The sequence below is a fragment of the Lissotriton helveticus genome, chromosome 7 (assembly GCF_964261635.1).
Source record: "Lissotriton helveticus chromosome 7, aLisHel1.1, whole genome shotgun sequence".
Lineage (NCBI taxonomy): Eukaryota > Metazoa > Chordata > Amphibia > Caudata > Salamandridae > Lissotriton > Lissotriton helveticus.
The window spans coordinates 46624382-46649130 of NC_136068.1; the positions used below are offsets into that span (position 1 = coordinate 46624382).

General features: G+C 46.5%; 1 protein-coding gene across 2 annotated transcripts in view; it reads left to right on the forward strand.

Annotated features, from left to right (window-relative positions):
* The window catches only part of LOC144767992 (guanylate-binding protein 3-like), a 189427-nt gene that overhangs the window by 83595 nt on the left and 81083 nt on the right, over positions 1 to 24749 (forward strand). The window lies entirely within an intron of this gene.

Sequence of the window (24749 nt, forward strand, 5' to 3'; positions counted from 1 at the left end):
AGTAAGAATAAAAAAACCTCCAAAATGTCCAGTTCCACTAAATAAGAAGAAAACAAGTTACTTACCTGTAACTTTGGTTCCCCAGTATTGGTAACTTTCATAGATTCCCATGCTTTTGTATCATTCCCCGTCGTCGGAATGGGAGTCTCGGTAACAAAATAACATAGCAGTAAGTACAAACGAGAAAAAAAAAGGCCTAGGTCTCAGTCCCTTTTGTAGCATATCCGCCTATTTTTGTAAAAGAGACCAAACTAGGCATCTGCCAATCAGAAGAGCCTCACCCCATAGAACCCTCCTGAAGGAACCTCAGAGCTTCAGATTTTCGTAGCCGTTGTGTAACAGTCACCATATTTGCTGAAGGCTGAGCTTTCCTCGGGGAGGTGGGTGGGCGCATTGGAATCTATGAAAGTTACCAATACTGGGGAACCAAGGTTACAGGTAAGTAACTTGCTTTCTTGCCCCTGTATTGGAACTTTCATAGATTCCCATGCTTTTGTATCAGAGTAGCAAGCAGTTAGCAATAAACAACACATTTTGTGGCATAAATATACATTGCAATAGCCATCAATACATGAAGATACAAAATGTGCAGAATAAAGGAAGGTGGGATAGAAAAGGAAAGCTCACCAATTAATGGAAGAGGTTCCTCAGGACCGCCTGGCCCATGGCCGTGTCCTACTGTTACAAGGATTCCAAGCAGTTACGCTTTGTAAAGGTATGCTCGCTGCTCCAAGTCGCAGCTCTGCAAATGTCTTTGATGTGCACTCCCGCGAAGAGAGCTGTTGAAGAAGCCACTGATCTTGTGGAATGCGCTCTAACTCTGCTGGTCAGTGGCTTACCGGCTGCAGTATGGCAATGCAGAATGGCACTCGTAATCCACCTTTCAATACCATGTTTTGATAGGGGAAGGCCCTTGCAAGGACCACCAAAAGCAATGAACAATTGGGAGGATTTACGGAATCCTATGGTGCGATCTAAATAGAATTTTAAGCACCGTTGTACATCCAGAGAATGCAGTGACCTCTCCGCTGGTGTAGTAGGGTGAGGAAAGAGTTTTAAGAATAACCAGCTCATTTAAGTGGAAGTCTGAGGGCACCTTGGATATGAACTTTGGATTAGTTCTCAAGATTACTGTATTCCTTTTGAATTGGAGAAACAGCTCTTGGATTGTGAGATCCTGCAACTCCCCAATTCGTCTTGCTGATGTGAGGGCAAGAAGGAGAGCCAATTTCCATGAAAGAAATCTCATGTGTGATCGATGTATTGGTTCAAACGGGCCGTTCATGATCTGGGTGAGGACCAAATTCAATTGCCAAGTTGGAGGCGGAGACCTCACCGGGAAATAGACATGGAACAATCCTTTGAGAAACTGTTTAACTATCCTGGAAGACCAAAGAGAAGGTCCAGACTCAGAACGTCTGTACCTAGAAATCGCTGCCAAAAGAATTTTTATGGATGAATGGACCAGCCCCGTCTTAGCCAAGGACAAAAGATAAGGTAGAAGTTCTGAAGAAAAGGGGTCAACACCCTCTTTTCTGCACCAAATGCAAAATCTCTTCCATTTGAGACGGTAAGTCTTGTTCGTGGAAGGGGCTCTAGCCTGGGAGAGAACTTCTTTTATTTCATTAGAGATGGGAGGATTCATAACTTCCCGCTGTTCAGGAGCCATGCTGTAAGGTGCAATGACTCTGGATCTGGATGCCAAATTTGCCCCTCGGATATTGTGAGAAGGTCTGGAATGGTCCGCAAGGGAAGAGGAGGAGCCAGCGAGAACAGATGGAGTTCCGTGAAACAGAACTGTCTCGGCCAAGCAGGGGCTATCAAGATCATCTTGCATGGTTCTGTCTTGATCTTCCTGATAAGCCTTGGGATCAGTGGAATGGGGGGGAAGGCATAGACAAATGTCCTTGACCAGGCTATCGAAAGTGCATTCCCCAATGATCCTCGGTGGTGAAGCCTGCTTGCATAAGACCGTCATTTCTTGTTGGTCGGTGTGGAAAAAAGATCTATTGAAGGATTGCCCCACTGTTGAAAGACCTCATCCAGAACCCGCTGGTTCAGTTCCCACTCGTGCCTGATAATCTGCTTAGTCTGTCGGCATTCTCGTTTAAAATCCCTGGCAGGTGTTCTGCCTGTAGTGACATCCCATGAAGGATCGCCCATTCCCAGATTTCCTGAGCTTCCTGAGACAACGGGAGAGACCTGGTTCCCCCTTCTTTGTTTACGTAATGCATGGCTGTGGTGGTGTCCGTCCGGATGAGAACATTTGAACCTCTTAGGCGAGGGAGAAGAGCTTGAAGAGCCAGTTTGGTTGCTCTGAGCTCCAAGAGATTGATGTGGAGTTGACGGTTCTGAGGAGACCAATGGCCACTGACATGCAGGTCCTGCAGTACTGCTCCCCAACCATCCAACAATGCATCCATCGTCACCACTTGAGGAGACGGATCGCTTACGAAGGATAGACCTTGGGACAAGTTTTCCTGCTTTGTCCACCACAAAGCCGCTTTTTTCATTGCCAAGGTGATGGTTACCCTGTCGTCGAACGACCCGTGAATCTGTTTCCATTGGATGTCCAGTTGCTCCTGAAGAGGACGCATCCTCAATCTGCAGTGTGGAATTAGAGGAATGCATGAAGAAATTACCCCCAGAAGAGATTTGTAGCGGCGTACTGAAAGACACCTTCTTCTTTGTAAGTATAGCGCCATGGTCTGCAGTTTTACCTGCCTCTCCAAGGTTGGGAAAGCTTTGTTGAGATTCGAGTCCAAGATGGCTCCCAGGAAGCGTGCTGTCCTGGACGGAACCAGAGATTACTTTTCTTTGTTTAAAGTGAGACCTGAAACAGGTTTGTACATGCTTCGACCGCTTCCCTCGCTGCCTCGCTCCCTCGCTGCCTCCCTGGACGGAGCCTTCAGCAACCAATCGTCCAGGTAAGGGAAGACCTGAAAATGATTCCTCCGTAGAAACGCTGCTACTGGTGCCAGCACCTTTGTGAAGATCCTCGGGGCTGAGCGAAGACCAAAGGGTAAAACCCTGAATTAAAAGTGGCTCTTGGCTACTGTAAATCGTAGAAACCTTCTGTGTGCTGGGTGAATCGCACATGAAAGTACGCATCTTCGAGATCGAGCGTGGCCATGAAATCCCCTGGATTTATGAGACGTAGAATGTCTTGAAGAGAGACCATCCGGAAAGACAGGGAGATGAGATAGGTGTTGAGCTCCCTGAGATCTAAAATGGGGCGCCATTCCTCTAGGGTCTTCCTTACCAGGAAGAACCTGGAATAGAATCCTTTTCCCCTTTGGGCGGAGAGGACCGGCTCTATAGCACCCTTCAGGAGCATTTGATGAACTTTGAGACGCAGAAGACGCAGATGTTTTGATGGAATGGCAGCAGGGGGCTTGGATGGTGGGATTTGTGTGAATTCCAAAGTATGGCCCTTTCGAATGATGTTTAGCACCCAATGGTCTGATGTTATCTTGGACCAATTCCGAAGGTATTGTGACACCCTGCCTCCTACTGATGATCTTGCGGAGGTGGGTACAGTAGGAAGAGCCAGGAGGCCGCTATTGTCTCTTGGACGTATCACATCCTTGGCGAGCCTGCTTCCCTCTGTTATTAGGTCTTGAGAAATTCGAGGACTGGCCTTGCCTTTGCCTATAAGGTTGGCGGTACTGTTGCGAACCGGAGCCATATGATGAGTACCTTTGCTGCTGATAAGAGCCTCTATAAGTGGTACCTCTGCCTCTTGAGCCTCTAAAAGGAGCTTTACGGTACTGAAGCGTACCCAGAGACTTAGCAGTCTCAGTATCCTTTTTAATATTTTGGTGAGTGTCATCTATCAATTTTACAAATAATGCCTCTCCATCAAAAGGTAGAACCAGGATCTTATTTTGGATTTCGGGTCTAAACCAAGTTGCCCTAAGCCATCCCTGTCGACGAAGGACTGCATCCCCAGCCAAAGAACGAAAAGCCGTTGTGGCAATGTCCATGGCACAGTCTATGATTTCCATTGAAGTTGCCTCTCCTTCTTGCAAAACCTTTTTTGCTTCTGTCTGTGACTCTGTAGGAAGTTGATCCAAGTATGGCGAAACATCACACCATAGTTGGCGATCGTATCTGCCCAATATCGCCAAGGCATTTGCTGCCCGCACTAGAAGACTCGCCATTGAAGAGAACCTTTTCCTGGCGTTGTCTAACCTCCTGCCCTCTTTATCTGGAGGAGTTGTCAAAGGAGCTGAGGGGTTGTGTGACTTCCTTTGTGCCTCCTGTGAAATTACCAAGTCCGGTCTTGGGTGTCCCGTCAAAGACGCCGGACCATCCTCAGGCACTTTGTATTTTTTGTCGAGGCGCGGTAGTACAGGGACCACCGTCGCTGGATTCTTCATTGCCTTAAGGCTTTCATCCCAAAGATGCTGGACAATAGGGATAGATCTTGTTGTCTTCTTATAAGGTTAATAAAATCATATTAATAACATTCAGTGGCAACCAAAGGCATTGATCGTTTGAATCTGCCGGCCGCTCTCTCCATTAGCTTATGAAACCCCCCTATATCCGCTGGTGGGGAGTCCACCGGATCTGGACATGGAGATGCTGGGTCTGGGATGACATAATCATCCCATTCTGTACCTTGATCCGTACTGTCATCAAAGTTTGATCCTCATCCGAGGAATCATCATGGACGTCCAATGGTATTGAAGGCTCCTGTGTAACCGGTGTCTGTGGCTGAGATGACACCTGGGCCGGCAATTCGGGAGCAGCCATTGCTAGAGTCGCAGGGACAGGCACGGCCTGCGCAATTGGAACAGCAGCAGGTTGTGAACATCTAGACTTGTAATCCTGCAGCATGTTGTGAAGGTCCTGCAAGAAAGATTATGGTACAGACACCATGACTTGTCTCGAGTACTGTTGTGTCTGGGCAGAAGATGATGATAACCACATTCCTGGTTGTACTCTCCATCAGAATCCATTTCTTGGCATTTAACCAGAAGCTGGGATGGACTGTTTGCATAGCCATATGAGTCCTGATCGTCATCCTCTGATTCATCCTCATACTCCTCAAAAAGTAGAGCTGGAGGCAAGGGGGTAACTCTCCTAGGAGATGTCATGTCCGGTGTAATCCTGGTCATAGAAATCGTAATTCTTTTCTCCGGCGATAAAACCGTCGTCGATCCCATCGACACTGGTGCTGATAATACTGCCGTTGTCGGCTTCGTCTACGGAATAGGTCTCGTCGACGAAAGAACACTTGACGACGAGATGGGCGTCGTCGATGCCGTCGACGACGAGACCGTCGACACTCCTGCCGTCGTCGTCGTCAATGTTGTCGTCGTCGAAGCCCTTGACGTCGCCACCACCGTTCGACGAACACTTCGTCGTCGCTGTCGTCGTCGACATCTTCGTCGACGTCACTGTCGTCGACGACAATCCCGTCGATGTTGATTGGCCCGTCGACTGTACCATTTTAAGCTTAGGCTACAAATCCCTCGTCGACGGAGCCTTCGTCGACGTCGCCTTCATCGTCGACGACATGGAACTTCTGTCAGACTTTCCGGAAGACTGAGAAGAGGGTTTTTTGAAGGCTGGATCAGTCTTCATATCCGAAGAAGGCGTAGATGGTCCTACCCTCTCCTTTTCACCATGGTGAGGAGATTCGACTGGACCTTGGCTCTCAGACTCTCCGGGGGTCTTTTTTGAGGCCTTAGAAGGATGCTCCACAGAAGGAGAAGGGGAACCCCTTCCCCTTTTGACTAACGTTCTAGTCGATGACGCTGTTGAAGAGTCCTCACTGTCACTGGAGACTGTGCCTTTTCTGGACTTCAACTTCTGGACCCATGTAAGAAGCCTACCCTCACGATCCCGGAGGGTCTTGGTTGAAAAGGTGCAGCATATCTTGCGGACTAGTCCGCAGCCTTATGATTAGGATAGAGGCAGTAGATGCAATCTTTATGCTTATCCTCAACAAATAATCTTTTCTTGCCAGAGGTAAAACATGGCTTGAAAAGGGCCTTCTTCTTTTCCTTATCAGACATCCTGGAAGGGACAGCTAACAATTTTGAAGAGAAATCCTGAAGAAAAACTTCTGAAAGAGTAGAGATTGAGCAGAGCTCAAAGGAGACTCCCTAAGCACAACGTGCGGTAAGAAATCTAAGGCTCTGAGGTTCCTTCAGGAGGGTTCTATGGGGTGAGGCTCTTCTGATTGGATGATGCCTAGTTTGGTCTCTTTTACAAAAAGAGGTGGATATGCTACTAAAGGGACTGAGGCCTAGGCTTTTTTATTTCCCTTTTGTACCTATTGCTATGTTATTTTGTTACCGAGACTCCCATTCCGACGACGGGGAATGATACAAAAGAATGGGAATCTATGAAAGTTCCAATACTGGGGCAATTGTAGAACACACACAAGAATGGGTGTGAATTTTGCATAAGTTTTGAGACAAGCTAGTCTTAATCACCATCCTGAACTCTGCACTTAATTTCTACCTCCACTGTTAAACTCCTTGCAAAAAGCAAATTATATCGCTTAAACAGCATGTCTCTCATATTGAGTCTGTCAATGAATTGTAAAAAAAAAAAAAAACTTCTGGGGTGTGGCCAACAATCAAGGTATCCTGTAAGTACTGTTGCTATCCTTAGAAACACAGGAGCCAGGTGTGCGGCAAGAGCACTGACTTGCCAAATACATCCCTCTTAGACATGGACTTTGCAGGGGTGACACATTCACTCGCAGTGGGACCTGATTATGATGTCTGATGGACTTCTGTCTGCCTGACACCGACGCAGAAGCATGACTGACCCGAATAGGAGTTAGAGGCCCAGCTGGCCGCATTTGGATACGACTGCCTTCATGGGGGTCGCAATTTGTATAATTTGTATTGCGGTGTGTGCTACGCTCTGCAGCACAGGCCAAATAAACAACACATTTTAAACATCCCTGAACTATGTGGCAGGCCCATGGTGCAGGGATGTCTAGGGGGCACCATAGGAGCCCCCAAGTCCAATAGCGCAGAGGGGAACGGGGTCCCCTTGGGGCATCCACAGTCACTTTCCCCTTCCCTTATGACGGGTTAGCCACCATAAAACGGATGGCGAAAAGTGACATAGTAATCCCTATGGTGGTGCCTGAGCACGCACCACCACCATTGTTGGGATTGCAGTCCCTCCGATGGGCCTGATGCGATGCGGACAGTCCTTCCTCCACATGCCTCCGCCCGCCACATCCTAATGCGGTGGGCGGTCCTGCAGGGGTCAAATGCGGTAGGATTGCCATCGATGGCCTGATGGTGGCAGTCCCACTGCAATTGTAATCGGCCCCTCAATTTAGAGGGTGGTGTTGATGCTCAAACATATCTAATTAAAGTTGCATGAAATGGAGAATCCTGGTATTATATATTCAGCTAATAACAGAAAGGAAGCAATCACAGTACTGTTCATTTATTCAAATATCAAAATAATAATTACAGAAAACCAAAACAATGAATCAATCAAGAGAATTAGCATGATCTGCCATAATTTAGCCTTCAAAGTCCAATCCAAGCAATAGAATCTGGCTCCTCCCCAAATAGTATGGTTTATATAATGTTCTAGACAAAGAAAGCACAGAATTTTCTTAGAAAAATAATATGTGAATTGGCAGTACTAAATTAATACTTACATAGCAACCAATCATACTATTAGCACCTACTTCCGTGTGATTTCTATTGGCTAGCAATGCACATATTTTATTGCAAAGAATAAGTGACACAATGTATTAATGAACAACATGAGAGAAAACAATAAGCTGCTTTACACCTATATGCCATCAACATGTTTATAGAGGTTCAGCTAAGCTGCCTTGATTGTTTCAACATAAAAACATCCTGTTCTGGGGAAGAAGAGGAACATTTTTTTGCTCGATGCAAGAGGGAGCATGGATTACAGCTGAATTTTAAACAATTTTCTGAAACAGAATGAAAACAAGACTGTGCAAGGCTTGTGCACTAAAATTATCATGTGCCCTTTTAAATGGGAGCCTAATGTGACCCAGGGCCAGATGTAGGTAATTCAGATTTACCGATTCTAAAATACCGAATTTTACCATTTCGGTATTTTAGAATCGGTAAATTGGATGTAGGTAATCATTCTGTATTATCAGTATTTACCGATTCGGTATTTCCCATTCATCCCTATGGGCCTCCAGGCCCATAGGAATGAATGGGAATTACCAAATCGCTAAATACCGATTTGGTAAAAGGGGAACACAATCAAGGGTGGCAGGGTGCCAATTTGACACCCTGTTGCACCCCTGAATCGTGCTTGTGTGCAGATGTATGTGGGCATGTATGTTTGCACAGTGCACAGTGCACAGTTGAAAATGCACTGATTTGCATTTTCAAAGGTTTTCATTATTTACCAGTTGGTGGTAAATAACTAATCCTAAAATGGGAAAAGCACTCATTTGAGTGCTCCCTACATTGCAAATTCGGTAATTTACCGATTCTGTAGTTTAAGGAATCGATTAGTGGGCATATGCATCAACAATCGGTAATACATGTCGGTAATAGCGAAAAATAACGAATCGCTATTAAGGACATGCAAACCGCGATGCATCAAACTAATCGGTAAAAATTACCGATTCGGTAAAAATCGCTATTAAATAGCGAAAGTACGCCAGCGAGAGTAGCAAATACCGAGTTAGCTAATACCGAATCGGTATTAGTGAATCCGGTATTAGCGAATTCGATAATAGCGAAAACGGTAAATTTACGCGACGCCTCGGAAGCAGGCCGATGACATCACAACCAGGAAGTAGGACAGCCACGCTGCATTCAGTGTTCCGAGTAGCACAGAGGAGGAGGCAGAGCACAGGAGCTGAGGACCCTGACAGAACCAGTAGCAACCAGGACAAGGCAAGCAGGACAAGATGGAGAAGGAGGCCCCCCAGCCGGGAAAGGACGCACCCCGAAAGCGAAAACGCAAGTTTTCTGATAAGGAGCTGGAAATCCTAATAGAGTGTGTGACCAGCAACAATGACCGACTGTTTGGGAAGTTGTCGCTGAAGGTGCCAGAGGCAGAAAAACGAAAGATTTGGCTGCGCATCAAGGACAAGGTAAATGCCTGCGGAGTCACCCACCGCAGCATCGACGACCTAAAAAAACGCTGGTACGACCTGCGTAAGAGGGCCAAGGAGAAGATAGCGCAGAGGGTCAGGGATTCTGCTGGCACAGGAGGGGGCACATCCAATGTAAAGTAAAGTAAAGTCCACATTTGTAAAGCGCACAATCACCCGTAAGGGTCTCTAGGCGCTGGGGGCCGTCGGGAAGATTAAGCGAGCTATTGCCCAGAGTCACATGGTGCTGGGCTAACCTGCCGCCGGAGCCGGGGATCGAACCGTGGTCCCCAGATTCCAGCGTCAGTCGCCCTGGCCGCGGCGCCACACGACGCCTAACACAGCCCTGGAGGATCTAGTGGAGTCCACCATAGAACCGGAAGCTGTTGTGGGGGTCACACGTCTGGACACCTCTGGTGCTGCGGAAGGAGGACAAGGTAAGAAGCATGGCAGCGTAACAATGCAGCGCATACTAAGTCCCTGCCCAATGCCCCATGCCATACCAAGTGCACATGTAGCGTTGCCCTAAACACATACCTTCACCACTGTGTTGCACCATGGGAGGTGTAGTCAATACATGAACGGGTGCATGCCAGAGCCCAGAGATGAATACAGCAGCAAAGGGCCAAATGTCAGTCAGAAAAAGTAATTTATTGTGAGATGCCACAGCTATTGTCACATACTATACCATGATAATAACTATGCACTGTTTCACACACAGATGCATCCCCCATTGATTCTGACGACAGTGCCCGCCTCGTCATCTCAGAGACGCCAGTGTTGTCAGATGCGGAGTGCTCACAGGGAGCTGAAGCCATGTCCTCCCCTTCACCACCACAGCGGACAAAACCTCCACCATCCCTGCGGTCCAAGACACCACCACCACCACCACCATCCTCGCGGTCTAAGACACCACCACCACCATCCTCGCGGTCCAAGACACCACCACCACCAGTGCGGGCCACTCCGCAGAGCCGCAGAGCAGATGTTCCCTCCCTGCCCGTGATGGAGTCGAATCACAGTTCAGCACACCCAAATGTTCCACGGCAGGCTGTCGTCACTCCAACCAGCCAAACTGCAGCACGACAGCGCATCAGGCAGAGGGTTGTGCCCCCGGGTCGGGCTGCTGCAAGACCAGTCGATCTGTCCGAAGGGTACGGAGTTGTGGAGACCAGGATGCTACGTGTCCAGCGCCTGCAGGGGAGACACATGGGTGCCATGAAACTCTCCATGACCAAACTTTGCAACAAACTAGGCAACATGACTGACGCTGTGCGTGAGCACACCACTGCCGTAGCTGCCGGCAACAATGAAATCAAGCTTTGCCTGCAAGAACTGACACGTGCCGTGGTCGCAGGCCAACAGAGTGAGCGCCGGCGTCACAGGCAGATCATGCTGGCAGTGAATACAACTAACAAGGCCATTAATAAGCTGTGCAACAGCTCGGCTGTTCTGTCCCGCAGGTCCGTGTCCCTGCAAGTGGACCTAGGTCATTATTGTGGGGATGTGGCAAAGGCCCATGATAGGGTGACCACTGCAGTGGAGCAACTGCGGCCTGGGTCAGCCAGTGTCAGCAGTCTGGGAGCAGAAGAGGGGAGTGCGGCAGCCTCCAGTGTCAGCAGCGTCTCCCTGTCGGAGTCCAGCGGGAGGAGGCGCAGTGGCCGCAATGCAACTGCCACTGACTCCCATTGTGTAGAAGCCGAGGAGTCACAGGACAAGAGACTGGGGGTACGCGGCAAACGGAAGTGAACTTGTGGCAAAGTCACACTGTCCTTGATGACGTAACCATGGCCAGACTAAGGTGCCGCACGCATCACCCGTTCTGAGAAGGGACAATTTTAGTTTGACTTTAACTGCAGCAGCAGCATGTTTGTGTTACGTATTTCTGCACCAGTCAGGTGTCCATGCCCATTAAACCCTTGCAAAACTGATCCTGTTGTCAAGTCACTCTCTTACCTGTCTCAGAAATGATTCCGTGTGATGTATGTCCGCCTCCTTTGCCCTTCAGCTGTGTTAGGCACAGGCGCCTGTCGGTGTTGGGGGGGTTGCTGTGCACGTAGTTCATCCTCTCCGTCCACCTCTATGGGTATCCCCCTGCGTGTGGCGATGTTGTGCAGGATGGCACACACAGCAATGATCTGGCAGCAGGTCACTGGGTCATACTGCAAGGCACCTCCAGTCTTGTGCAGTATTCGGAAGCGGCTCTTGAGGATGCCAAATGTCCGCTCAACCACATTCCTGGTGCTGATGTGTGCTCTGTTGTAGCGTTGCTCTTGGGGTGTAGCTGGGTTGAGATAGGGAGTGAGGAGATATTCACGCAATGCGTATGCGCTGTCACCTGCAGGATGGGGAGAGAATGGTAATCAGCATGAATGAAAATATACATGTGGGGATGGAGTGGTTGGAGAGTACGATGATGCATCTATATGTACCTAGTAGGTGTCCCTCTCCGAATTCACCGTTGATCAGGCGCCTGTGGAGGCCACAGTGACGGAATATGTAGGCATCGTGTGTGCTCCCGGGGAATTGGGCTACAAGGTCCGTAATTATGTACTTGGCATTGCACACCACCTGCACATTGATAGAATGATATGACTTCCGGTTGCGGAATATGTATTCGGTGGCTGATGGAGGACAGATGGGGACATGCGTGCAGTCAACACAGCCGATGACATGGGGGAATTGTGCGACCTGGTAGAATTCCCGTTTGGTGCGGGTCAGCTGCTGGGGGGTTGTGGGGAAGGTGATGTGGCGATTAATTAATGTCAGCATGGCCTCTAGGAACCGGTGGAAGAATCGTGATAAAGCACTTTGCGACACGCCTCCAGTCTCAGCTATTACCCCCTGGAAACTTCCAGACACAAGCAGGTGCAGGCAGCATAGTACCTGCACATGGGCTGGTATGGCGTTGGTCCTACGGGTCTCGTGCTGCAGTAATGGTTCCAGGTCTGCTATTAGGCACATTATCATGGCACGGTTGAGTCTATACTTGTCGTACACCTGTTCCTCGGTCTGCCCCAGCAAAGTGATGCGCACCCTGAAGATCCTGTCCTGTATCATCCTCCTGCGCTGGGCCTGGGCGTTGATCCTCCTCCTCCTCCTCCTAGCAAGCACGTAGAGGGCAGCCATTTTGGTTGACATGTGGGGTTTCCCAGGGCATTTATGAAGGGTTACTGATTGTCAGCACCTGCTTTTGGGGTTAGAATTTTTTTTTCAGTCCTTCAGTTAACTTTACCTCCTGATTGTGATTCCCCTTATTTTGCTCATGCTAAATAGCGATTTTAGGGATTTTCGGTATTAGCGACTTTTCATGCATACCATTGCGGTTCGTTAATAGCGATTCGGTATTTCCGAAGTCAGTTTTGGGGTTCGGTAATTCCGATTGTCTGTTTAGTGATTCGGTAATTTACCGATTCTTTATTTTTTTCCGATTTATTGTTTGATGCATAGCATTTTCTGGTTTTGCGTTTGGTATCGGCCTGTTTTACCGAATCGGTGTTTTACCGGGAGGTATTTTCGTTGATGCATCTGCCAGTAGATTCCTTAAAATACCGAATCGGTAAATTACAGAATTTGTAATTTCGGCCGTTACTGACCAGTATTGGGCCACCTACATCTGGCCCCATGTCTTTTAACTAAAGCAAACCTAAAGTAGGCTTGGAAATGTCTTGATACAGCTTGTTATTTTTCCAGTGACATGGGTATCAGATCTAAAGGGATCTAACTCCACATGCTGGTCCATCATCTGAAAATGCCTTGTCCTGTAACTTACCATTGAATCACTAGCGCCGGGAAACCCTTTGTTGGGTAGCTGTTGCGCTATATAAGTGAAATAAATAAATTTAAAAAAATAAAAAATCCATTGGGGCTACTTGTAGAAAGCCCTTGTTGATTGATGCTGGGACAGGGTTGAAGCTTACCCTCTTGGTTTTCAGAACCAGTATCTACGTTAATAAAGAAGATTTTAATTTCATTAATATTCTTGAACAGTGAAGTGTCTGGACTTCTTTTTTTCTATTGTCTGCGTCTTCTAAATCAGCTACTGGTTATTCCACTTCTTCAGTAGTTCCTCGCTAGTCTCATGGTTGCTTCTCAACTTGTGTATCACTTTGTGCAGATGCTACGCCATCATGCTCCAGAGGCTAAACACACGTCTACATCATCATACATGGATGACCTTGAGTTTCCTACCATACAGTCTTGTTATGCTTTCACAAGTTCTCTTGTGAATATGGCTAGTACATCTCTTTTTGGTAGTACAGCTATGTATCAAATTATGCATGCTGAATGATGAGAGTACTCTTTTAATAGGTACATGTCACTACACCTTGCATTGAACACTTAAAGCTTGAGGTGTTCGACAGGTCACCTGCTCTCAATACTGACTTGTTTGAAAGGGGGCTCATGTATAAAGGAGTTTTACTACTTTTTTGTTCCTGTGGGCAAATGAAATAGCACATATTGGCCAAGATTGTTATTAGCCAGCCACTTTACCAATCAGTGAAGGAATTAAACACTACCAAAATATCAAATATGATTTGAACATTTCCAGATTTTCTACATTGTATATAAATATTAAATCCGACCTACACCATGCTTCTGTACCCTGTACCTTTAATCCATGCACAAAGGAAGAAGGCACTATATTTTAGTGACATCCCTAAACAACAAAACGTAAGCAGAATAATGCTATGCCCGTTGCTCTCAGGGCTACTTCGTATAGCAAACTTACATTGTGTGGACCCTTCAAGAAGAAATCAGAAATGATGACTCATTCTTTCTCACTTTCCTTTCTTTGAATGGCATTTTAGTTTGTGGTTGTGCTGGTCTTTATCCATGAGGCTATAGGTTCTTTATCTTGTGTTGATAGAACGACAGTATAATTCTCTGCATGTATATTAAGGACGGCCATCCGTCTATAGGTGTATAACTATTAAAAGTGTTCAACTTACGTTAGGACCACTGTTCATGTTGCTTTCATAATAGTATCTCTCACTACTCCTTTGTCACAAAGGTGCTGCAGAGAGGTGCAAGTAAGCGCCAATTCAGCCCTCAATAGCTGTCTTCTGTTATTGCCTCCTCCATCTATTTCCCAGAGTGGATAGAAATCAATATATACCAATATTAATGAAGCTGTCCCATTGTGTATAACACATTGTTTGTATGTTATGCTACTGTAGATCGCGCGCTTTATATACTTCTGCCTTCTAATGTTAAACACGGACTTTGCAAGTTGTTTTTGTTCTAATACTAGAAGCTTTGGGTCAATGATGACTCATTATCCCTCCCCAAAATCATAATACATTAAACATCCCTCAGCTTAGACTAATTTTACCTGACATAGGTGAGAAAAAGTATTTGTGGCGCGAAACAGAACAGTGTAGAGTAGTGTCTTGTGAATTTGATTGAATAATTATTTGCTCTTTCAATCATCATACCATGAGTTTTTTTATTTTTTTTTTGCAGAGTTTTATATAGCGGAACTAGACCCGAACCGATCAGGTTTCAGAGCGCTTTACATAGCGCCAGTTACGTTACATGAGGACACACTTTCATTTTAGGCACGGGGAGTGTTAGAAAGGCGATCCGGGGGGAGGCAGAAGATGTCTGACTGACCACCCCTAGGTCCACCCCTCCTTCGGGAAGTGGCCGAGCGTTGTCGAGAGGCCTCCTGGGTGAGGTTCCTCTCCTATAATCGTAACAGCAGAGCAATCACACCACTACAATTGGACACCACATAAGAGGATAGTTTCTTAGGCTTTATCAGTAATAAAAGGTTGATTATCCTCTGCAATATGTACAAGCGGATCGAGGGATCCATAAAGTCTTAGTAACAGGGAACAGGGGGTAGCGGGACAGTCTCAGTACCGGAGGGGTACACGGATAACCTGCGCACAGCTCTCAAACCTCGAGCTGGGGGGTTCCGCAAGGTCGAGCCGCGGCAGCGCCAGCAGGGCTCCAAAGGTGGTTTCAGCGAAGATGGACCGCGGCAGCGCCAGCAGGCTCCAAAGATGGTTTCAGCGAGGCTAGGCCGCGGTAGCGCCAGCAGGCTCCGAAGATGGTTTCAGCGAGGTTGGGCCGCGGCAGCGCCAGCAGGACTTCAAAGAGGGTTTCAGCGAGGTTGGGCCGCGGCAGCGCCAGCAGGACTCCAAAGATGGTTTCAGCGAGGTTGGGCCGCGGCAGCGCCAGCAGGTCTCCAAAGATGGTTTCAGCGTGGTTGGGCCGCGGCAGCGCCAGCAGGGCTCCAAGATGGTTTCAGCGTTCAAGGTAGTGAGTTCTTCTCGGGGTCAGCCGCGACAGCCTCAGCAGGGCTCTCGACTCCAGGATACAACTGCCGTCCTAATCCAGGGCTAGCCCAGATATAGGACTGGAGTCCTTTGATGTCCGGACCCTCGCGCCTGGGGGCCAGAGGGGCCGGGATGGGGGTGTCGAGACACCCAGCAGGGGGGTGGAGCCAGCGCCCAGGGAGACCGGAGGGCGATCGATACCAGGCGTCCGGGGACGGCTGGAGGGCCATCGAAACTCCCCTCCTCTTAGATCCGTCGAGTGGCCACTCTACCACCTGGGTGGATCTTGGTGCCTCGATGTCGGGGCTTCGCTGGGGCCGTGGCCGGGGTTGGGCTGAGGCCACGTGCTCGGGACAGGATGGGCCCAAGATGGAGACGGGCCTGAATTGGTGGTCCGGAGTAGTAGCCGGACCTGCAGCGGTGGGGCGAGTAGGGTTCTCCGCGTTCCAGGGGGGAGAGCCGTGGATTGCCAGGGTGGCTGCTCTCGTTGAGAGTTCGTGGAGGGTCGTGCCAGGGGGGCCGACAGCGGTTCGATGGAGGGCCGATGTCGTCCCGGGCCCGCCATGCGGGAGGGGTAGGACCACGCCACGAGGCCGGGTCCAACAGGGAGATTAAGTGATTTGCCCAGAATCACAGGAGGTTTTTGGCGTAGTTACCGAGACTCGAACCCAGATCCCCAGGTCCAAGGTCGAGCGCCTTTGCCATGTGAGTTTGTGCCTTTGATGTCAGTCATCCTGTAGCACATTGCATTTTCTTCAGCAAACTCACTTAGAAGCATTCATAGGACATCCCTCTTTGTATGTCAATCATTACTAAATGCAAAGTATACTTCAAAGTGTTCCTTTAATTACACAGTATATTCCAGATCTCTTATAGGGTTGACAGTAAAGGTCTATCACTCCTTGGGCCAAGCTCTTAGACCTCATATGCCAACAGGGCATGTTCAAAAGAATAAGGCAACCCATTCTCCACTTCTATCACATACCCTACCAAAATGTGAGCTTCCAGTGCTAGGCCAATTCTGAGGTATGCCAGCCCATGCACACCAGAAGCGTGCAAGAAGCCATTAAGAACGTTAACGGCTGGATCACTGCATGGACCAAAACCCTAGCCTACCCTCCAGTGCAACCTAACGGCAAGACCCCAACCACAGGCCAGCTGGTATAAAGAGGAACTCAGACTGATGAAATTCTCCTGCAAGCAACTGGAGTGCAAATGAAGAACAAGCCACGACACTGCAGATAAAGGCATCTTTAAATCAGACCATGGACGCTACCACCAGCTGATGCGCAATAGCAAGCATACAGTTCTTGCAAATCACATCAATTCGAGTACTACCAGCAGCAAGGAAACCTTCGCCATCATCAACGATTTCACAGCTGTTTCTGTTGCTTCCAGCAACATCAACCCCTCACAAGACCTTTCCAACAAGTTCTTAGAATTCAATAACAAGTATTTGCAATTCAATAGGTCTCGAATTACTGAAGTTTGAGCTATTGGCGTTGCTAATGCTAATGCAATGCCAATAACTCAAACTTTCAGTAATGCAAGAGCTATTGCATTGCAATCAATCACGACACTCGAGTTTAAGCAGTCGTAGCACCCACCTTTTAGCTTAAGATGTTTAAAGCTTAAGATGTTTAAAGCTTAAGATGTTTAAAGCTAAAGCGCGGATGCCGCAATTGTAACAAAATTAAACCAATAGGAAAAAATGGCAGCTGCACTTTTCTTTCTTCTACTTATTCACCAGATCTTCAGCTTCTTCGCCGGGTGCTGCGGGTGCCGTGATTGCTTCAAAAGTAAAGAAATGGAAAACATGGAGATTTTTTTTCTATTTCTTTACTTTTTATGCAATTATGGCCTCTGCGCTTTAGCTTAAGATGTTTAAAGCTAAAGTGCAAGTACAACTCAATATGTCATTATGACCCAACAGCATAACAGGGGGCTCAGACCCCATTCAGGGGCTACGGGGCAGGTAGGGTCTAATAGGCAACAGCAGTAGGGGGTGAGGTAATTTACTCTAACGTTCTGGGATCTGTCCTGCTATGGCTGTGTAAAACATGGTCAAGTACAACTCATTCAGAACTTGTCTCTTCATGGTAGTGAAGCAGTAATGGGTTTCTCAAAGAGGTTAATGGTGGGAGGCCAGCAGACACCAAATTCAACTGTGTGCCCTAGCAGCACAATAACCTGTTTGCCCAGCCAAGTGTTTTTCTATTAGAATATGAAAGAACCTTATTCTACAGTAATGCACAATACTACAAAACCTCAATATTATCAAAGATGCCCTATGTAACTTGCTAGTTCAATATGCTCCCCTATGCACTGTTCCCTCCTCTCATTCTTTAACAATATAGGCCCTGATGGCATAGTCACTACTGTAGGTGCTTCTCCTCCCCTTTATTAGTATATAGACGTTTTCTAATTTGGGGCATTCATATAGTCTTTCACATGCTCCTCTGTATGGCAGAGGGCTGTGATAGACCTTCTGCTTAAATGTAGTATACTTGTAAATGTAGTATACTTGTAAAGCGCACAGCTGCCCCAGCAACGGGGCGTCCCGGCGCTGTATAACTCTGGGGAACCCGTCCTGCCTTTCCCTGTGGGATGGTCCCTTGCTGGGAGTCCCCAAGGTGGAGCCAGGCATCCCCGGAATTGGTGGGGCCGTTGTGGAGATTAGGCAAGCTAATGCCCAGAGTTGCCGAGTGGAACCCCTGATTAGAGTAAGCACCGAAGCGAGAATTATCGAGTCCGCTGACCCAAGTCCACGACCCTTACCGTCTTGCACACAGTTTGGCTCACCAGAGATGTTCTGGGCCAGGGTTAGGTCATGCGGCTGAACATTTTAGGCCAGGAAGTTGCAGGTCACTCAGGAAGATCAAGAAGATTGTTGTGACTGGTTTCTGAGGGAGGCTCCCTTCTGTTCCATAGTGATTTCAACAGCATTCAGACCTCCCCGTCTCAGCAGACTCCGTTCCTGTGCTTTGGTGCATTGCAATAGGGCCTCCTAAGGAGATGGTGATCTCACAGTATTGTTCTATGGGTGCAGGGCTCTAGTGGCAGCTTAGAAGCTTTCAAGAGTTTTGAGCATGACAGCTAAGACCAATAAGGTGCGTAGATCTCTAAAGCCACAGCAATCAGGCAGCGCTTTGGCACAGAGTGCTCTGAGACAGCTGTTTATTACTTTGGTGCAGCATATTACAGTCAGCCCATCTTGTATGAATGCTGGTTGGGGTGTTACCCTGGGGTGGGCACCCCAGGTTTCAGACTTTTCCGTCTGGGGTGACAGGGACTACTCTGACATAGGGAACTTAGCCCCACAGCTACCACAGTCTTAATCAGTGGTACACCGGCTGCCCTGGGGTAATGTCCATTCCAGTTTCAGTTGGGCAGACTGATTGTGCGCCCTTGACACCCACAACAAAGACGCAAAGAGGTACGAGCAGTCTGTACCTGAGTGAGTGAGTGAGTGAGTGAGTGAGGATTTATAAAAAGCGCAACTTAGCCCAAGGGCATCAAGGCGCATAAAGATGGTACAACTGTTTACGTGTTTAGGGAAGTGCGCCGACTACAGGTAGGCTTCTAAAAAGAGCGAGGTCTTTAATGCTTTGCGGAAGGGGGCAAGGGAAGTTTGGCCCCTGAGCTCGGCAGGAAGCATATTCCACAGTCTTGGAGTGAGGGAGAAGAAGTCCCTCCCTCCCCATCTAGCCTTAGCGACTCGGGGGACAGACAAAAGGTTCTTATTGGCAGAACGAAGAGCCCTACCCGGAGCATAGAAGGACACCAGGGACCTGATATACTCGGCTCCAGACCCATGCAGAGCACAATGAGTAAGGCATAGAACCTTGAAATTTATCCTGGCCTGCATAGGGAGCCAGTGCAAATCTTTCCTAATTGAGGAACCAGATAAACATCTAGGGGCATCAACAACAAACCTGGCTGCCGCATTTTGCACTATTTGTAGGCGTTGGATCAACCTAATATTTATACCTAAATATAGTGCGTTGCAGTAATCCAACCTTGAGGAGATAAGAGCCACTGTGACCTGTTTACGTGCTTCGGGGGAAAGGTAGTGTGTGATTTTTCTCAAGATTCTTATAACACCACAACAGGTTGAGACCGTCCTACTGACTTGCTTGTCAAAGGAGAGCGTGGTGTCCAAGATTACACCCAGGTTGCGGGCAGATTGGGAGGGCATGGGGCAGGCTCCGAGAGCAGAAGGCCACCAGTCCATCGTCCAGGTCTCCTGTTTGCCTCCGAAGATAAGGACTTCGGTTTTCTCCCCATTTAATTTCAGGAAGTTCTTAATCATCCAGCATGCAACTGCTTCCATGCAGTTTCTGAAATTAAGGGCCGTGATGTTCACAGATTGAGAGAGGGAGACCATAATCTGGGTGTCGTCAGCGTATGACAGAACTTCCAGCCCGAACGATCTTACTAGCTTGGCAAGTGGGGCCACATAGATGTTAAAAAGTGTGGGGCTCAAGGACGTGCCCTGAGGAACCCCACACTGTACAGGCTTACCTGGCTATTAATATCCACACCTGGCAGTAATAAGGAAGAGACAAAGGACTGCTCCTCTTCTAAAAGACCCTACACCCTCATAGCAGGAACTAGAGGCCCACCCTTCCCCCTACCATCCACCAAACAGCAACTCCTGGGAAACTAATCAACAGCTCTGTGTATCATAAAGGACCTAATTGAATTTATACAGTGGAGTTGGTCTCCTTTCTCTTTACTTCAGTGTCTGGTTCACTCCTTCCAGTCTCTTGAATATCAATTATGCCTTTTCCCTGCCTGGGAAAGTAACATAAATAACAAGGAATACCTGGTAAGTAATATACTATTTATACAGCACAACATCCATGACCCACAGGCACTGTGGTTTACAACAAACGGATTGCCGACACCGGTAGTTGGACACACCGTTCTCAAGGGCAAGGGGAAAGGAAAAGGGAAAAGAGGGACAAACCAACATGTGAATTAAAAGCACTGCAATAAGTAATTAATATACCAAATATATTTTACTAAAATATACCACATCTCCTTCCCATAGTCAGAGAAAGGAACTAGAAATTAATAAGAATGATCCTCCATCTAGTTTCTGAAATTGTAAGAAATTAGAACTTGGTACATACTAGTCTTTCCAATGCAGGTTTCCTGAAAGGAAATTGGAAAGTTAAGACAATGTTCCTCTCTTCACAAGTGGAAAATTCATATGTAGGAATTAGTACATGACATAGTCTTTGTGCCATCCAGGTTTCCTATAAAACTTACGTGGTAAACTATTACTGTGTGGGAAATCATTGTGACCCTTAACCTGAGAACCATTGTTACTACCGTCTTCATCTTCTCCCACAATATCCACACAGTTGTCCCTTATAATCTTGTCCATGCTCCAAGTTTGCTCATCGTCTAATACTACCACATTTTTCAAATTTCTCTGGGTGCAGAATATTTACATACTCCAGAGCTCACTATTCTTTGAATTTGTCATTATAATTAATCACATATTTCTCTTAGTGAGTTAGAATTCTTTCCATGACTCCCCTTGTGTCAACCCGCTTAGCACTATTTCCTACTATCCACTGTGGGCTGAGTTTAGTGCCAGGATTTCTCCCTTTTACAGACCGAAAAGGTGAAGTTCCTGTGGCTAACTGGGGAGTTGCATGGTAGGACCAAATCATATCCTTCAAAGCCTTTTTCAAATGACAGCCATTGACCCAATATTCCAAAAGCCCTACACCACTTTTCTCAAAGTAAGTCCTACCCCCTTCAGCTTATTCAAAACTGAGAGTAATGTAATGTTTTATCTCTGTACTTCTATATAACAACAATGCCTCCTAGAAGGACTAAACATTATCAACACATTTTAGCACTTACTGCATGACTTTCTAGAAAACTGCAGCCACAGATGCAAGGCGAAACAGCATCCTGCAGTATGTAAAGGCACCAAGGAGTTATGAATGACAGTAGAGGTCTACTGTCTTGGTGTAATTCCACCTGATGATATGCAAAACATAAATCAATTTCTGTGAAATAGTCCACCTTCCCCACCAAACTCAATAAATAGTTTGTTTGGTAAAGGATGTTTGCATTGAGCTCCCTCAAATCAATACATAATTTGATAACCTTCCCAATGGATTTTGAGGTAATAACTATGGGTGTGATCCCTTCTGCACTCTCAATAGTCTCAATTACCCCTTGTTTTGACAATTTCCCTAACACTTATTTAACAGTTCTCTTATCATGAATGGAATTATACTTAATTTGTGTGCAATTAGTTTAGCATTACCCTTTAATTGTATTCTATGTTGAAACGTCTGGAAACACCCAAACTTGTCAGTAAAAACCTCTGGAAACCCGTTCACCAATTCCATACCACACACCAATCTTTCAACCAGCTGAACAGGCACTTCAGCAGTGGGATCCAACTTGATTCCTTTGATGAGCCCAGCCTAGAAGATTTGATACTTACATCGCAACGTAAACCTTCCCTACAGTACTTGTCTCTTTGAAGGAGATCTTCATAGTTACCATGCCTTCCAGAGGTATAGGGTCTCTGTAGTAACCTACACGGGGTGTTACATCTGGATTCTGCAATGGAACAATGTTGGTGTCAAAATTTGCATAGTAAGTTTCACTGTTTATGAAGGTAAAGGGTGAACATAAATCTGCGTAACCTTTATTTGCCGGTCGTCTAAATCAATTTCACATTGTTGTAGATCAGTATCCTTTCTCCCCTCTGTTCCCTGAAGTACATATCTTTTACTCTCCACTTAGATTATTTCCATGCAACTTATAGATCTACTGCTTACATCTTTACATACTCATATGAAGTGCCCTCTACGGTTGCACTTCCTACATAATGTGGACATGGCTAAGCAATTCGCTTTGTTCGCTAAACCCCCCATGCTGCCACACCTAAAACACTTTAACCTATGCTCCTGGTTGTACCTCTCCTCAATTTGTTACCTGTTCATTCTTTTTCTTTATCACAGACACACTCTTCTGTTCCTCAGAAACTTCATTCACAACGTGCTCACTTGTTACTCACATCTCGATGATGCATTCCACAGTATGTTCAACACTCTTTGTAATATCAATTGCACCTTTGAAATTGGGATGGCCAACCAGTAATTACTCTTGAAATTTTGAGTAGTTAGTACATCGTACTAATTTATCCCTATTAGAGCGTCAGTTAACTCTTCAAACGACGTGTCCGCGAACCCTCGTAATATTGCAATATAGTTTGCTACTTTTTCATATTTTCACTGAACTCTGACAACAGATTTGTGCCTCTCTAATGGCACTTTTTTTTTTTACCAAACTGTCAATCTCGTTTTTTGGTGGTACACAAATAGACATCACCATTCTCCAGAGCAGGCAAACCCTCATACACCTTCCTACTTTCGTGGCAAGGTTCTGCAACAAAATATGCTGTTTCCTGTATGCTGAGAACCCACTTTACAAATGGCAATTACATATGATTCATATAACTGTATCCACTTTCCAATGTTATAATGGGTTCTCCTACATCTGATAGAAGATGGGGCGGTTGGTTCATGCTGGCCACTGCTATTATAATGTATATGAGAAATAAGAAATACTGATAGCAAACTAGATGGACTTAATTTCCCCCAAAAGTAAATTCGCACAATAGAATCTACAATTTTACTCATTGCCTAAAAGCACAGCTTACATATAAATACTTATCCTTTCAAAGAGAAAGCACAAAAGCACTTAAGTCATTCATCCGAACGTGGAATGGTTCCCTTCTCCTTCCTGACCTTTCCACAGATTGTAATTATTACAACGCTGAAGTTCTGAATCAACAAAGAAGAGACTTATCTCCTCACAGAACTGCCCAAATTTAAATAAACATGGCTAATAACACATAGATAGTGCCAACAAGCTGAAGACTGGCAGAAAAATAAAAAATAAATGTCCCATGGTGAATATGCCAATGGAAAACACAGAATACCTTGGTAAGTACACCAGGATAGATACAATAGTAAAACTTTAAGTGAGTCGGAGGCAGACACGTGAAATAGAACGTCGGGGCTGTACTGTCTGACTAGTCGCGCACAACACATCTGAAAAATTAGCTAACGGGAACCCCTCCTTCACCTCAAATTGCTGTGCAGCCTACTAGTTTCTAAAATGCCTCTTACATGTACATTTGATTTAACCGGTCCTAGGAAGCTTGTTTATGGTCCAGGGAAGGCATGGCTCGGCCGTTCAGGCTGGACTATTCCCAGGAGGCACAGGGTCAGACTGATTTGCATATGGCCATGTCTGAACTGGGGTGGTGAAGTGAGCTAAAGAACGATGATGGATTCAACCCAGATCTGTTGACTGGGGATGAGGGTCTGTGAAGTTTCATTGCTCCGTCCATCATCTCCTTGTGTTTGCTTCATTTGATGAGACAAGACTGCCGCCAAATACACGCCCAAAACTCAGTGACTTACCACAGTCCTTTTACAGTACTGCATACTCACAATAACAATCCAAGATCTTTACAGGTAATTTCCCAACAACGATAATGATTTGAGGCTCCTCCGTCGCAGCATGAGTAACAATCCCTCCAGTTGATACAGCACAGCGTCGGCTCCCATGTGTGCCAACATCATATGACGCCCAAAACCACACCTCTTCTGGAGACATTGCCTCAGAAGAGTAGCGTCTCAGAGCTTCCTGTTTGGGATGGTGATGACCATGCTTCCCAAATAGTTACGGAACTGCCCGGGCACAGCGGAGCAGATCCAGTTGCTTGAAGAGGCAGACTTCCAGGAGGATTCTTCACATCCAAATCTTGAAGCCTTGCTTGAACAGTGAATTACAATATTGAGTCTTTAGAGGGGATGTTGTGCAGCTTATCCTCTGCCCAACAATTAATCACAAGTGAAATAGCAAGGATTATGAGGTAAGTAATGTACTATTTATTCAGCACAACATCCATGACCCAGGCACTGTGGGATACAACAAACGGATCACTGGCACGGTAGTTGGACCCAACGTTCTCAAGGGCGAGGGGAAAAGAGTGACAAACCAACATGTGAATCAAAAGCACAACAATACATAATTACCAAAAACCAAATATATATTACTAAAATACAACAGTAACATAATAGTCATTGTGAGCAAACAAACAAGGCAGGAGCTTCTAAAAATGGAGCCCACAGACCTGTGTCACAATGGTTCACTCGCAGTGTCTAACATTCTTCTCATACAAACACATTCATCCAAGCCCTTGGAATCCATGCTCAATATTTTCAAGTTTGCAGTTATCAAGAGGAATGTATAGGAGTGGCCAGTAGGCTCTCACTCATATGACAGAAGTAACACGGTCCAGTCACACGAGGATCCCTACAAAACAC